Source organism: Macrotis lagotis, chromosome X (assembly GCF_037893015.1).
Source record: "Macrotis lagotis isolate mMagLag1 chromosome X, bilby.v1.9.chrom.fasta, whole genome shotgun sequence".
Classification (NCBI taxonomy): Eukaryota; Metazoa; Chordata; class Mammalia; order Peramelemorphia; family Peramelidae; genus Macrotis; species Macrotis lagotis.
This window is the reverse complement of record NC_133666.1, coordinates 250,700,454-250,713,340: the sequence shown is the minus strand read 5'-3', so window position 1 is coordinate 250,713,340 and position 12,887 is coordinate 250,700,454.

Genomic DNA, 12,887 nt, shown 5'->3' with positions numbered 1-12,887 from the left:
TTTGTGGCAATAATCATTCATCAGGCTAACTTGTCTTATGATGGTCTGTCATCAGTATGGTAATATTTGACACCAAGCATTTGACAGTAGGGCAAAGCTAGCCTGTCACTCAATAGTCTCTGCAACCATATTCCCCACAGAACTCAAAGACTTTGGTTTCCTGGAGCTGCCTGGTGGGTCATGGGAATAAAGCCACTGGATTGCTAGTCAAATTGTTTATGGTCAGAACTATGAAGGTATCTGATTGTCTTCCATTCTCTGAATTTCATTCTTGATTAATAAAAATGTTCTTGGCAAATGCTTTTGCTATGGTGTGTCTTACACCAGTCCAAGAATTTCACCTCTAATAGCACAATATAAATGCTCCAGGCCATCCCTCTTAATCCCTGCCCCAGTTCTGAAAACCAACAAAATAGAATTGGGATCCTATTTCATTATTTCTAGATGGGGTATCCAGGTGACTCAGGCCTGCTTTAAACACTCACTTTTTCTGAAGTAAATAAATGGGACAAGTGATAATTCGCTCAATCCTAAAATTCAACTACAAACTTTTTAACTGTACCAACTTTAATGCTATTGGAGCTGGAATTATTGCAGCTGCTGGCACCAGACTTGCTTTCCAAAGGATCCTCATTTTTCCTCTATTCTTTTTTTTAAATTTTCTTTGAAATCTTTTCTTTTAAAGTTCAAAATACACACCAGTTAGTCCCCAATGTTTTCTTCTATATTTATCACGAAAATTTAAGATGTCAGAATCACTTCCTCCCAAAGTATCCATCATTTCTTCTTTATCAATTCAATTCTCCTAATCCATCAAAATCAGGTCTAGAATAACAGTTCTCCCACAATGAGACTGAAATCTTAGTTGAACTGTTGCTCATTGTCTAATTGACTGACTCCCGAACAACTTGCTCTCTTGTATACAGTGTACTTGGTTCATCCTTGATTTGCCCTACTGAAGAAGAAAGAAATTTTCTACAATCAGTGACACTGGTACAATTTCTTCCTATCCAAAAGTCAGAAAAATAAATGACACCATCCAAAGACAAATAGCCATCCTTTTTACCCCTTTATCTTGATTATTAATCTTCCTTTCTATGTATGATTCAGGATTTAACAATGAAATTATTTTAAATGAAAATAATAATTTCCCATTCACTTGCATGGAATCTCAAAACACAATAAGCAACAACAGATGCACAAATACAAATCTAGAGATTTAGACTAAATAATCAAAAACTAATTATCAAATTAATGAATTATAGTTCTAGTTACATTAATATTTTCAATTCTAATCAGTTGTTCATTTGAACTAAAGTCCTGCATCTTTCCCTAGTGACTAAGCAAAAAATAGCTTGTCAGAATCAATATGTATATTTAAATTTCATATTCCTTGTATTATCAGAACTCAATCAAAATTTTTTTTAAAATTTATTTAAGACAATAGGTTAAGTGACTTGCCAAAGGTCACACAGCTAGACAATTATTAAATGTCAGAGACTGGATTTGAACACAGGTCTTCCTGACTCCAGGGTGGGTGCTCTATCTAATGCACCACCTAGCTACCCCTATCAATCAAACTTATTAATGCTAATATTTTATATCAGGTCTATGATCTGACAATAAGTTAGATTTCTTCACATTGGACTAGACTCAGTTCTTTAATAATAACGACTCTTGCTGTAGATATTAGTCTTTGTACTCTCTTTAGTCATAACATGATTAACTATAGACATGAAAGGAAATGATATCTCACTGAAAGAATATTTTGCTTACCTATGATCAAAAGTTTTACATTTTGGGTATGTTATACCCTATCCCACCTTCCTCCTTAAACTTAGCTAGAATGACTAAAAGAAAGATTTCTAGTTATTTTGATGTTAATATATTTATGTATTTATGTCTTTCCTTTATTTATTCATTTTTAAATTGAATTAAATTTATTTTTTATCACAATCTAAACAACAAACTATCTCCCTTCCTTTCCAACTTTCCACTAGAGAAGGCTACCATTTGACACAGATATACACACACATATATGTAAACCTATATTACATATACTTCTATTTATCTTCTTTTTCTGGAGGTAGATAGTATCTTTCTTCATAGGTACTTTGTAGTTGATTTCAGTATTTATAATACCCAGAATAACTTAGGTGTTCAAAATATTACTGTAACTATATACATTTTCTTGGTTCTACTCATTTTACTTTTCATTATTTCATACATCTTTCCATATTTTTCTAAAATCAACCAGTTCATAATTTCTTACAGTACAGTAATATTCCATCACAACCATAAACTACAACTTGATGGTCATCTCTTTAATTTCCATTCATTTCTGGATATTCTCCCTACCCTACCCTCCTGCCAAAGTAGGAGTTTCCTTGTAACAATGAAAAACTTAAGCAAAAAATTGGTGGCATAATGACCAAATCTGCCAGTAAATACAATATTCTCCATCTACAATCCACCAACTCTCCAAAGAAATAAAGTACATTTCTTCACAGGGTCAATATTTATCATTATAACTACCAAGCTTTCAACCTTATTTAGTTCTGGCCACTATTTACAGTGTATTCCTGGCTCGACTTACTTCATTCTTTATCATTTCATCCACGTCTTCCCATTTTTATCAAATACCTCATATGTATCAACAAAGGAAAGATTTTTTAAGAATTCTTCTGAATAACTTAATAATTCAAAATTATTGATTTCAACTTAAAAGGTCAGAAAATATATACATGCATATAGCCTTCCTAAAATGAAAAATTTAGTAATGATTTGACTAGAAACAGATTAAATTTTCTGACCTAGGAACATTTTAGAATCAATCAATTAATCAATCAATTAACAAGCTTTGGATAATTTAAAAAAACCACCCCAACAATTCCTACTTCTAATGAGAGAGATGCTGTGGAGACTGAATTAATAAGACTCGAAACTGCCTGGATATGGGTGGGGAAGTGTAAAAGAGAAGGAAGGGTATACTTATAGTCACAACTCCAGTTATTTAGAAGAGTGATTTGATTATTAGACTATTATATTATAATGGGTCAGAGATAAGTAGTTAAGAATATTTTTCATGTTTTAAAATAAAATTGTATTTAAAATATGAAGATAATATTCTTAGCTCAAGACCATACAAAAACAGACAGGCTGAATTTGGACCTTGGATTAAAGTTTGCTTACCTCTGAACTAAATTAAAAATAAAGCCCATATATCAGTTGAGACACTTTTATTCTCATAAGGGATTGGGAGATTAAGAATTTGGGTGACAAAGACATGGATGGTTTGGAAAGTTAGAAGGTGGGATGGATTTTAGGCAAAGATAATATGTTTTGTTTTGGACATACTGAGTTAGAGATACCTGCAGGTCATCCAGTGGAACGTGGAGATGTGCTAAACCTCTTGGGATGCCTGAATGTGAGATGAGAGGCAAGAGAAATAAGAGTGATACTAGGCCAGAGAAGATTAAGGAATGTAGCCACACCAAGATATCATAGTCTAGACAAACAAATCACTGGATTCATATTTTGTCTTTGGGGAAACAAAAGCAATGACTCTATTCAGCAAAATTCCAGGCAAGTGTTTTCTGAAAGTGAAATAGTACACAGTTTGTTAGCCTTCACTCCACTCCCAAATCATATCTTGGTGTTTTGTTGTTTTTGGACACACACACACACACACACACACACACACACAGACATGAGAAAGCTAGGTGGTCCAGTTTGGAATATTAATTTACTAGATTCCAAATAAAACATTATGTGCTCTGGAATGGGACAAAAACTCCACTGACTATTCCTCTGGAGCCCAGTGAAATCTACCCTGGGAATCTGGGAACTTTTTCTAAATACTTACTATTATTGTCTTTCTCAGATGACCTTGGAGCATGTAGGATGATTTGTAGTACACTTAGATTGCAAAATAAAATTATGTGCACAGGTTCATCAATGCTTTCACTACTTCCTATTAATTTTTTCCTACTATAACTCTCCCTGGAAAATTTGTCCCAAACAAAACAAAAGTATACTTTTTGGTCTTTTTGGATAAAATTTACCTAGAAAGTTGATATGTCCTTTTCCCTCCCTCCCACTGTTAAGTGTTATGAGATGGTGGCTATTTAAAAATGAAAGAGCTGTACAGATATATTTTGAATTTTACTTTGATTCAAAAACATTTTTAAAAAATCAACATAATCACTGAACTAGTTTGTTATCTTGCTTTTCTTCTAGGAGTAAACTTTCTTAAGTTACTGATTGTAGTTGGAAGATACTGATTATTCTTGAAAAAGGTGATGCTTAAATAAAAGACCTAATTTTATTTAGAAAACCAGTTATAAACATAGCCTAAGAAGATCACCATTTTTCTCTTTGGAAGTTATAAGTCTTTTTTATTGATTTTTTTTTTATCTAAATTACCATCCAAGTCACTGATAAAAATGCTGGACAGCATGGGGCCAAGAACTGAATTTTTTTGGGGTTTTTTTGCAAGTGGCTTGACCAAGGCCACACAACTAGGTAATTATTAAGTGTCTGAGTCCGGATTTGAACTCCAGGGCTGGTGCTCTATCCACTGTGCCACCTAGCCGCCCCACCAAGAACTGAATTTTTAAAAGACCAGTCTTCCCCAAAACTGACCAGCATTTATAAATTAATCAACACTGTGGATGATCTTTCAACTCTTTCACAACTAGCTAATGGTGATGTCTGCATCTTTTTTATCTTGCTTTAAGGAGATTATGACAGACTTAGTTAAGGTAAATGGTGATTATTTTCCCCCATTCTTTTGCTGTGCTATGAATTATTGAATAATGCTCTGTTTGTCCAACCTCAGACACTAGATGTATGGCCTTGGGCAAGTCATTTAGCCCTGTTTGCCTCAGTTTCTTCCTCCGCAAGATGAGCTGGAGAAGGAAATGACAAACTACTCCAGTATGTCTGCCCCCCAAAACCCAAATGGAGTCAAAAAGAGTAAGACACAACTGAAACAACTGAGAAAAGCTTTTTCTAGAATTCACTTTATTCTAAAATCATTTTTAGGAATGAATAAGTTGCAAACTCTTAACTTTTTTTCCTCTTGAGAGGCCTCTGTATCCCAAATAATCATAATAATAGACATAGAGAAAGCATTAAGTACTTACTACACTTAATGTTGTATGTACTAGGGATACAAACTAGCAAGATGGTCTTTGTCCTGAGAGAGCTTAAACTCTTTTGGGAAAGAACATAAAAGAGGACTTGTCCAAATTAGGAAGGGAATTTCGCGTTTGAACTGGGTGGCACAATGTAGAGATGGCCTGGAGTTTGGTAGTTGGCCTGGTTACCCAATAAGATAGAGTAAAACTCATCTGTTAGATCCTGGCACCACAGGGTTGGGGGAGTCTAACATTCTGGAGTGCAGAGGTGAAGATGTTCTCCAAACATAGGCAGTCTGGTGAAAACTGACCTTTACTTTACACTTTAAAGCTTCATGAAGTATTTCACTTATTCAATTAATCAAACATTTAAGTGCCTGTCACTATTCATATGGGACTATCTCATTTAAATGTCACCACAACCCTCTCAAGGTAAATAGATATTTTATGCTCTGAGACTTAGTTTAGAAAAATTTGAAAATTATCATTTGAATTAAATTCATTGTCTTTGTATCATTTCATTCCCACACAGGAAAAAAGTAGATGATTTAAGGCTCAAAGCAAGTCAACTCTGAATAATGAAAAAAATCAACAATTAGCCAAGCAGAAGAGATAGTGAAACATAGCTCCTGTTTTGTGACTGGAATGGTGGTGGATTACTGTGTTGTAGACATTGTTGTAGGCATGGTCAAGCAGTCTAATTTATTTATTTATTTTTGTTACAAAGCAAAGTTTAGTCTGTAGGAGAGTGTATAGGAAATGACCATTATAAAGACAAAAACATTTCAATATAATAAAAATTTTTAAATATATGTAAAATTACAAAAAAATGACATAAAAATTAGAAAGAGGGACTCCAAGGTCAGTGCTCTATAGATAAGGATGGAAAGATGTGGATAGTAGAATGGAAATGACCCATACAATTTTCAGCTACTTCTTAAACATGTGTAGTCTTACAATCTAAGATTACTGAATGGGAATCAGGAGAACTGGGTTCTGGCCCTGATTCTTCTGCTGATTAATTGTATGAACATTTAGAGTAATTATTTCATTTTACTGGGTCTCAGATTTATAATCTGTTTAAAGATAATCTGTTTCTGTTTATAATCTGTTTTAAAAAAGGAGTGTGAACTTCTCCTCTAAACTCTCCCCTAATTCTAAATCTATGAGCCAATATAATCCAAACCCAGGCTTTGGTACTCTCTGTGACCTTGGACAAGTCATTTAACTTGCTTGTGCCTATTTCCTCTTCTATAAAACTAGGGATGTTAGATGAACTGATCTTTTAGATTCTTTTCAGTTCTCAAATTAAGTTTCAAAGCTTCATATCTCCTACTACAACTTACCCCCCTACCCCAAGAAAGGAAGTTTCCTGCATACCATATCTAATATTCCTCATTGCCATATGCTTTAGAAAACTGAATAGATTAGTTTAGGAATGTATAAAGAACACAAAATATATGAAGAGTTACTCCAGAAACCTTAGTCAATCTGCTTCTGTTAATGATAAATACCAGATGTTTTATAGAAAGATTAAACTTCCATAAAACTCACCTAGAATTTGTATAGTAATGATTTAGAAAAGGGGAACAGATGGATATGCAATTTCTTCTGGAGTCGGACTTTCTACCATTTGTACCCTAACATAAGAATTCTGAAAAGCCCTTTTCCATCATGTGAGTTATTCATAAATATTGCTTCAAAAATCTCTATATATTTAATTATCAGTTCATGGTAAGGAATTATTGAAATTCATTTCCATTCAATTTGGTAAGCATTTGCTTTTTAAATATCTATTATGTTTCAGGCTCTATGAGAGGCAAATAGAATATAAAGAACAAAATGAAACAATATCTATCCATGTAACAAAGGAGAAACAACATAAACTCAAATAATATGTGTATATGAATGCATGTATATATTATGTGGCAGTTAAGTGGTAAAGTGGATAGTTAGAGTTCTAGGCATGGAGTCAGAAGGATTTGAGTTCAAATCCAATCTCAGACACTAACTTTGTGACCTTGGGCAAGTCATTTAACCCTATTTTCCTCAAGTCCTCATATGTAAAAGGAGCTCAAGAAGGAAATGACAAACCACTCTAGTATCTCTGCCAAGAAAATCTCAAATGGCATTATAGAGAATTGGACACAACTAAAACAATTCAATTTATACACACACACATATACATAAACACACATATATATATATACATATATATATATATATATATATTTATGTAAGCACACTCACATTAAAGTTTCTGTGGGGAAAAGAGGATGAATAACCAGGAAGTTCAGGAAGGGCCATTTTAAGAACTACTCACTTTGAAAGATGTTAGGGAGTCCACAAGGCAGAGATGAGAAAGAAGTGTCCAGAAACAGGAGTCGAGATCAGAGATGGAATGTCAGAAGAAAAGCAACACAGCCTCTAAGTCAAAAATGTAGAGTGTGGGAAAGGTAATGATGGAATCAGTCTGCAAAGATGAATTGGAACCACACTATGAGAATCTACAGACGCTAGACAGAAAAGTGTCTATTTTATAAGAAATAGGGATCTAAGGGCAGCCAAATGGCACTGGTCCTGCAGTCAGGAGGACCTGAGTTCAAATCTGACCTCAGACACTGAATAATTACCTAGCTGTGTGACCTTGGGCAAGTCACTTAAAGCCTTGCCCAAAAAAAACCCTAAAAAAAAAGAAATGGGAGTTATCAACACTCAAGTTGGGGGGATTGACATGTTCAGCTTTGTGTTTTAGAAATATCAACTTTACAATTGTTTAGAGCTTTGATAGGGAAAGAGACTGGATTCCAGTCTGGGAAAACAATTAGTAGCCCATTCAAGCCCGTTCAAGTGACAGGTGATAAAAGACAGAATGGGGGTGGCAGTGAGTGAAGAAAAAGGGACAGATGAGAAATGTAAAGGAAAAATCAATAGGACTTAGCTATTTATTTATACATGGATGGTGAGAAAGAATAAAGAATCAAGATTTTAGACCCAGGGGATAGAAGTAATCTTTATAGAAAGGAGAGGATTTAGGAAAAGGATTTGGTTTAGAGGAGAATAAAATGAGTAGCACAATAGATAGAGTGCTGAACCTGGAGTCAGGAAGAACTGAGTTCAAATTTGACCTTAGACACTTACTAGCTGTGTGACCCTGGGCAGGCCTGTTTGCCTCAATTTCCTTATATGTAGAATGACCTGGCGGAAGAAATGGCAAATCCTCTGGTATCATTACTAAGAAAACCCCAAATGAGGTCATGAAGAGTTGGACACAACTTAAAATGACTGAACAACAAAAATGTGTTGGTCTGAAATGCCTTATGACAGATCAGAGATCAGAATAGAGTATATTTGATTAACTAATTTCTTCTTAGAAGGCTAAGATCATAGATTTAAGCTTAATTTCATCTGATCAAGAGGGTGATAGTGCTTATGTGACTGAGACTGAAAACTGGGGATTAGTTTCTATCCTCAAGGACTATCCATTTATCCCATTCAGAGCATAAAGATAGGGTTGAGAGCAATTGTAATTACATTGCATTTATTGTGGATATGTTTTGAATGTGTTTAGATTGTACATGCCATCTTTTTCTAAGAAAATATAAGATCATTGAAGGACAAGCATAATTTCATTTTTGGCACAGTATATATAGTAGGTGCTTAATAATGCTTATTGATTAATGGAATTGTATCAATACTCATTTATTTGAAAAATAATTCAGTGAGAAATAGATACCAAGCAACAATGCTCTGATATTCATAGTCCAAATAAACATCAGTGTGACCTCTAACTTCTGTTTCTATATCCCTCTCCCTTTCTTTATATTATATATATATGAAAATACAAGTTTTCATCTCATCATCTTGTATTTTTTTTCTCTTTTCATCACCTTCTGTTTCATTCTCTTCTCTTATCCTCCTGAATACATCTTGCCTTTCCTCTACCCATTTACTGACCAGGGTATGACTTTTAGTGCCTGCCATACCTATTAAAAAGAATTTTATGTCCCCTGTACTTAATAGAAAAAACAGATAACTTCAGTGTTTTAGATGCCTCTTAGAAAATAAAATGAAATTTTTACACATGGTTCTAAAATTATTTTATGTGGGTCAGCAACCCTTAACAGAACAGGTGCTCGGCTCTTGTTGTAAAGACAGCAGTTGATCCTGCCAACACTTTGATATTACCTAGGTGTTCAAAGGCTCTTTATTAAGCCATTCTAAATTTACAGCCTTTAAGTTTTGCTGACAGTGTCTTGTTCTTTTATTTTTCTTCCTGGATTTTTCTCAACTCCTTTGTTCTATCTTCCATGACAGACCTTTTGAAAAAAATGACATTTACTGCTTTTTAAAATTTTGTTCTTGAACATAAAGAGCTCTCTGCCCTCTAATGCCTTTGCCCGGAGAAAATTATAGTCATTGGCTTACCCCCCTCCCACACCTTTTAGCCAGTGTCTTTGTGAATATGAAGAGTAGTGTTCAAGTTTGGATGGTTGTCAGCAGCCTCTGAAAGGACAGTTTGTGACCCTTCTTAAGCATCACTAAAGCAATGAAAGGCAGAGGGGAAATGATAAACTAACCTCATCGAGGGACTGTCAATTGCAAAAAAGGGAAGTAGAAGAGACCTCTGATCCTATCTAATCTCAGCAACTCTGAATCTCTAGTGAAGTGCTTCTCTGCCTCTGGCACTCAGTGACTACTGGAATGCTCATGTCTGTAACAGGCAGATGTGTCTGAGGACAAAAGGCAAAATGTGCCAATAGGTGAACAACAACATCCAATTTGGGTCTATTTTTTATTAGCAATAATAATTGCTCCAAAACGTTCAAAAGAGCTGTAATTTTGTCAGTGGAAGCATTCACTACACTGCTCTAGCTCATGACCCTGATAAGGCTTGGGAGAGGTCCAGCAAGAATTGATGAGCTTTGCTCTTGAAGCCAGGCTGGACCTTAGTTAGCATCCTCCCCCCCCCCCCCCCCCAGCTCATAATAGAGCCCTTTACAGCTTGGCAGGACCTTGTCCCAGCTAACATTCCTCTGCTGAAGCCAAGGAGAACCCCCAGATCACCCCTTTAGCACAAGGAGGTCTGATTTCAGTAGAGGAATAATATCTATCAAATGCAAACTTGATGCACCTCAAAAGAGAGGAAATACATTTTGCAAATAATGGTTTTAAAATGCAATCTAGATGGCCCTACCACGGGTGTGTAATTAGCAGTATTTTCTGCACTAATTTGTTTGGTTTTCCTTAGCCCAGACTAACTTAGTTATTCTTTTGGTAACTGGCCAAAAAGAGGAAAGCTTGAAAACTATTTTGCTGCTACCAATCCTTCATACATAAAGCATTTCTGAGACACTGCTATGAAAACAGTGTTTGAAAAGAAACATATATATATATACACTCACCTCTAGGTGTCGTTTTGCACTCATTATAACTTTTTCTTAGCAGGATGGCAGCTGTACTCTACCCAATTTAAGAAACCATTTGGTTCATGAAATGCAAACAGGAGGAATAATGCTCATGTGCTAGATCAACAGTTTAATTGAGAACCAATTAGTCTCTTAAATTGTTGGCATGCCCAGAGTTAGACTATCAGTCTGGAAAAAGAATAAAAATATAAATGCTCTCCTTTGTAAACAGGTTCTATAAATAATGAATGATCCAATGAAATAAAAAATGTGGAGAAAAAAAGGTAATGTTCTGAGGGGAAGGAAAAATAGAGAATTATTAATTGATAAGTATAATACCATTAGCACCCTGTCTAGCACTTAATACTTTATTGACTGATTTTTCCCTGATACTGCTACCCACCAAGAGTTAGATTGGATGGGTATGATTTCCATATTAAGAAAAAAAAGTTTTATCAATACCTTTTTTTTGATATTTCAATTATTTCTGGGAAAATCCCTGCCCCCCCATCAGACTCTTCTTTTTAACAAAGAAAAATTATGCATCTTTCTTTTGATAGCCCCCCCCCAGTCCTAATTTACTACCTGATACCTCCTCCCTTAGAAAATGGGCATTTCATGAGCTTAGTCCAGAAATGGAAAGGAATTTAGAGATGATCTTGTTTAAGCCTCTTCATTTTACATAGTAAGGAAACTGCCACCCAAAAGGTTAAAGTGGTTTGTCCAAGTCACAAAGGTAGTTAGTAGAAGACCAGAATTATAATTGTACCCTATATCATAATCCCTGTGTTTACCCTCTCCCATGTGATTAAATAAAGTTGTCAGTCAGTCAATAAACATTATGTGTCAAGAGTTGGAAGAGATATAAAGTAAGTGATATTCAAAATTATTTATTTTTGACTTTGCGATAAAAATAGGAACATACTCCCTATCACATATTAGCCAGTTATACTTCTTTGTGGTGGGCCAAGGTTGACCCGATTGTTAGTGGACCAGGACCTAGTTCTGTATTAGAAGCAAGGAAGCCCCAAATGACTGTATATTAATCCAGAGGAAAAGAGAACTGGAATCAAAGGCCCCTTCAGTTGCACTGATTACCAGATGTCTCATAGACATTCCAAGCTGGATGTCCCTTAGTCATCCTGGTCTCAAAATGTCCAAAACAGAATTCATTATCTTTCTCTCAAACCCATTTCTCTTTAAAACTTGTTTTTTTTCCCCAGCCATCCAATCACCCAGATTTCAAAGTCATATTCTACACCTTCTTCTCCCTCACTCTAAAATATTCCTTTTATCTCTGCATCTCTCACATACCTCTCCTCTTTGCTCACCAAAGGAATCACTCTAGTTCAGGATGTCATTAGCTCTCCCTTAGACTATTGCAAGAGCTTCCAAATTGAACTCCCTAACTCAGTCTCTTCTTTCCCTATTCCATCTTCCACATAGCTGCCCAAAAGATTTTCTAAAAGCATGAATCTGATCATCTTTTTCTCACTCTAGGATCAAATTGTTCACATAGAATTTAAAGCACTTTACAACCTATCTCCATTCCTCCTTTTTAGGCTTGTTATATGTTACTTCCCTTCACATACTTTATGGCATAGCCATGGAAAGTCAATCGGTCTTTTTATTCTGGTCACCACATTATTTGCTGATCCTTCTCCCATCTCTATGTCTTTCCATGGATTATTCCTCATATCTAGTAGGCACTTTCTCCTCATTTCTGACTTAGAATTCCAAGTTTCCTTCAGAGATCAACTCAAGGACTATCCTTACACTTTCCAATGCTTAAAAATGCTAGTGTCTCCTCCTAAAAACTTTTCTCATATTTATTTTACATATACTTTTTTGTTTGTTTTGCAAGACAATGGGGTTAAGTTACTTGACCATGGTCACACAGATAGTATCAAGTGTTTGATACTGGATTTGAACTCAGGTCCTCTTGACTTCAGGGCCAGTGCTCCATCCACTGTACCACCTAGCTGTCTCTTGCATATACTTTTAATGTATATGTTTCCCTCAAGGGGGAATAATAATACATAAACTGATCAATCTCAGGCACCTCTATTTACTTCTCTATCCTAATTTTCCTCATATATGAAATGATAGGGTTGAAGTAGATGTCATCTGTAGTCCCTTCCAGATTTAATTAAATTTTAGAAAAAACAAATATGTAAAAGCCTGAGCTAGTTTTATTTCAAATACCTCGATTGGATTGGATTAGATCTTCCTGGTACTCAAGGCACTTTCTCTCATTAAGCAAGCAGGCAAATGAATTATCTTTGTTTCTCAGTCTGAGAGGACCTAGTTACTATACTGCAGCAGTATATAGTTTACA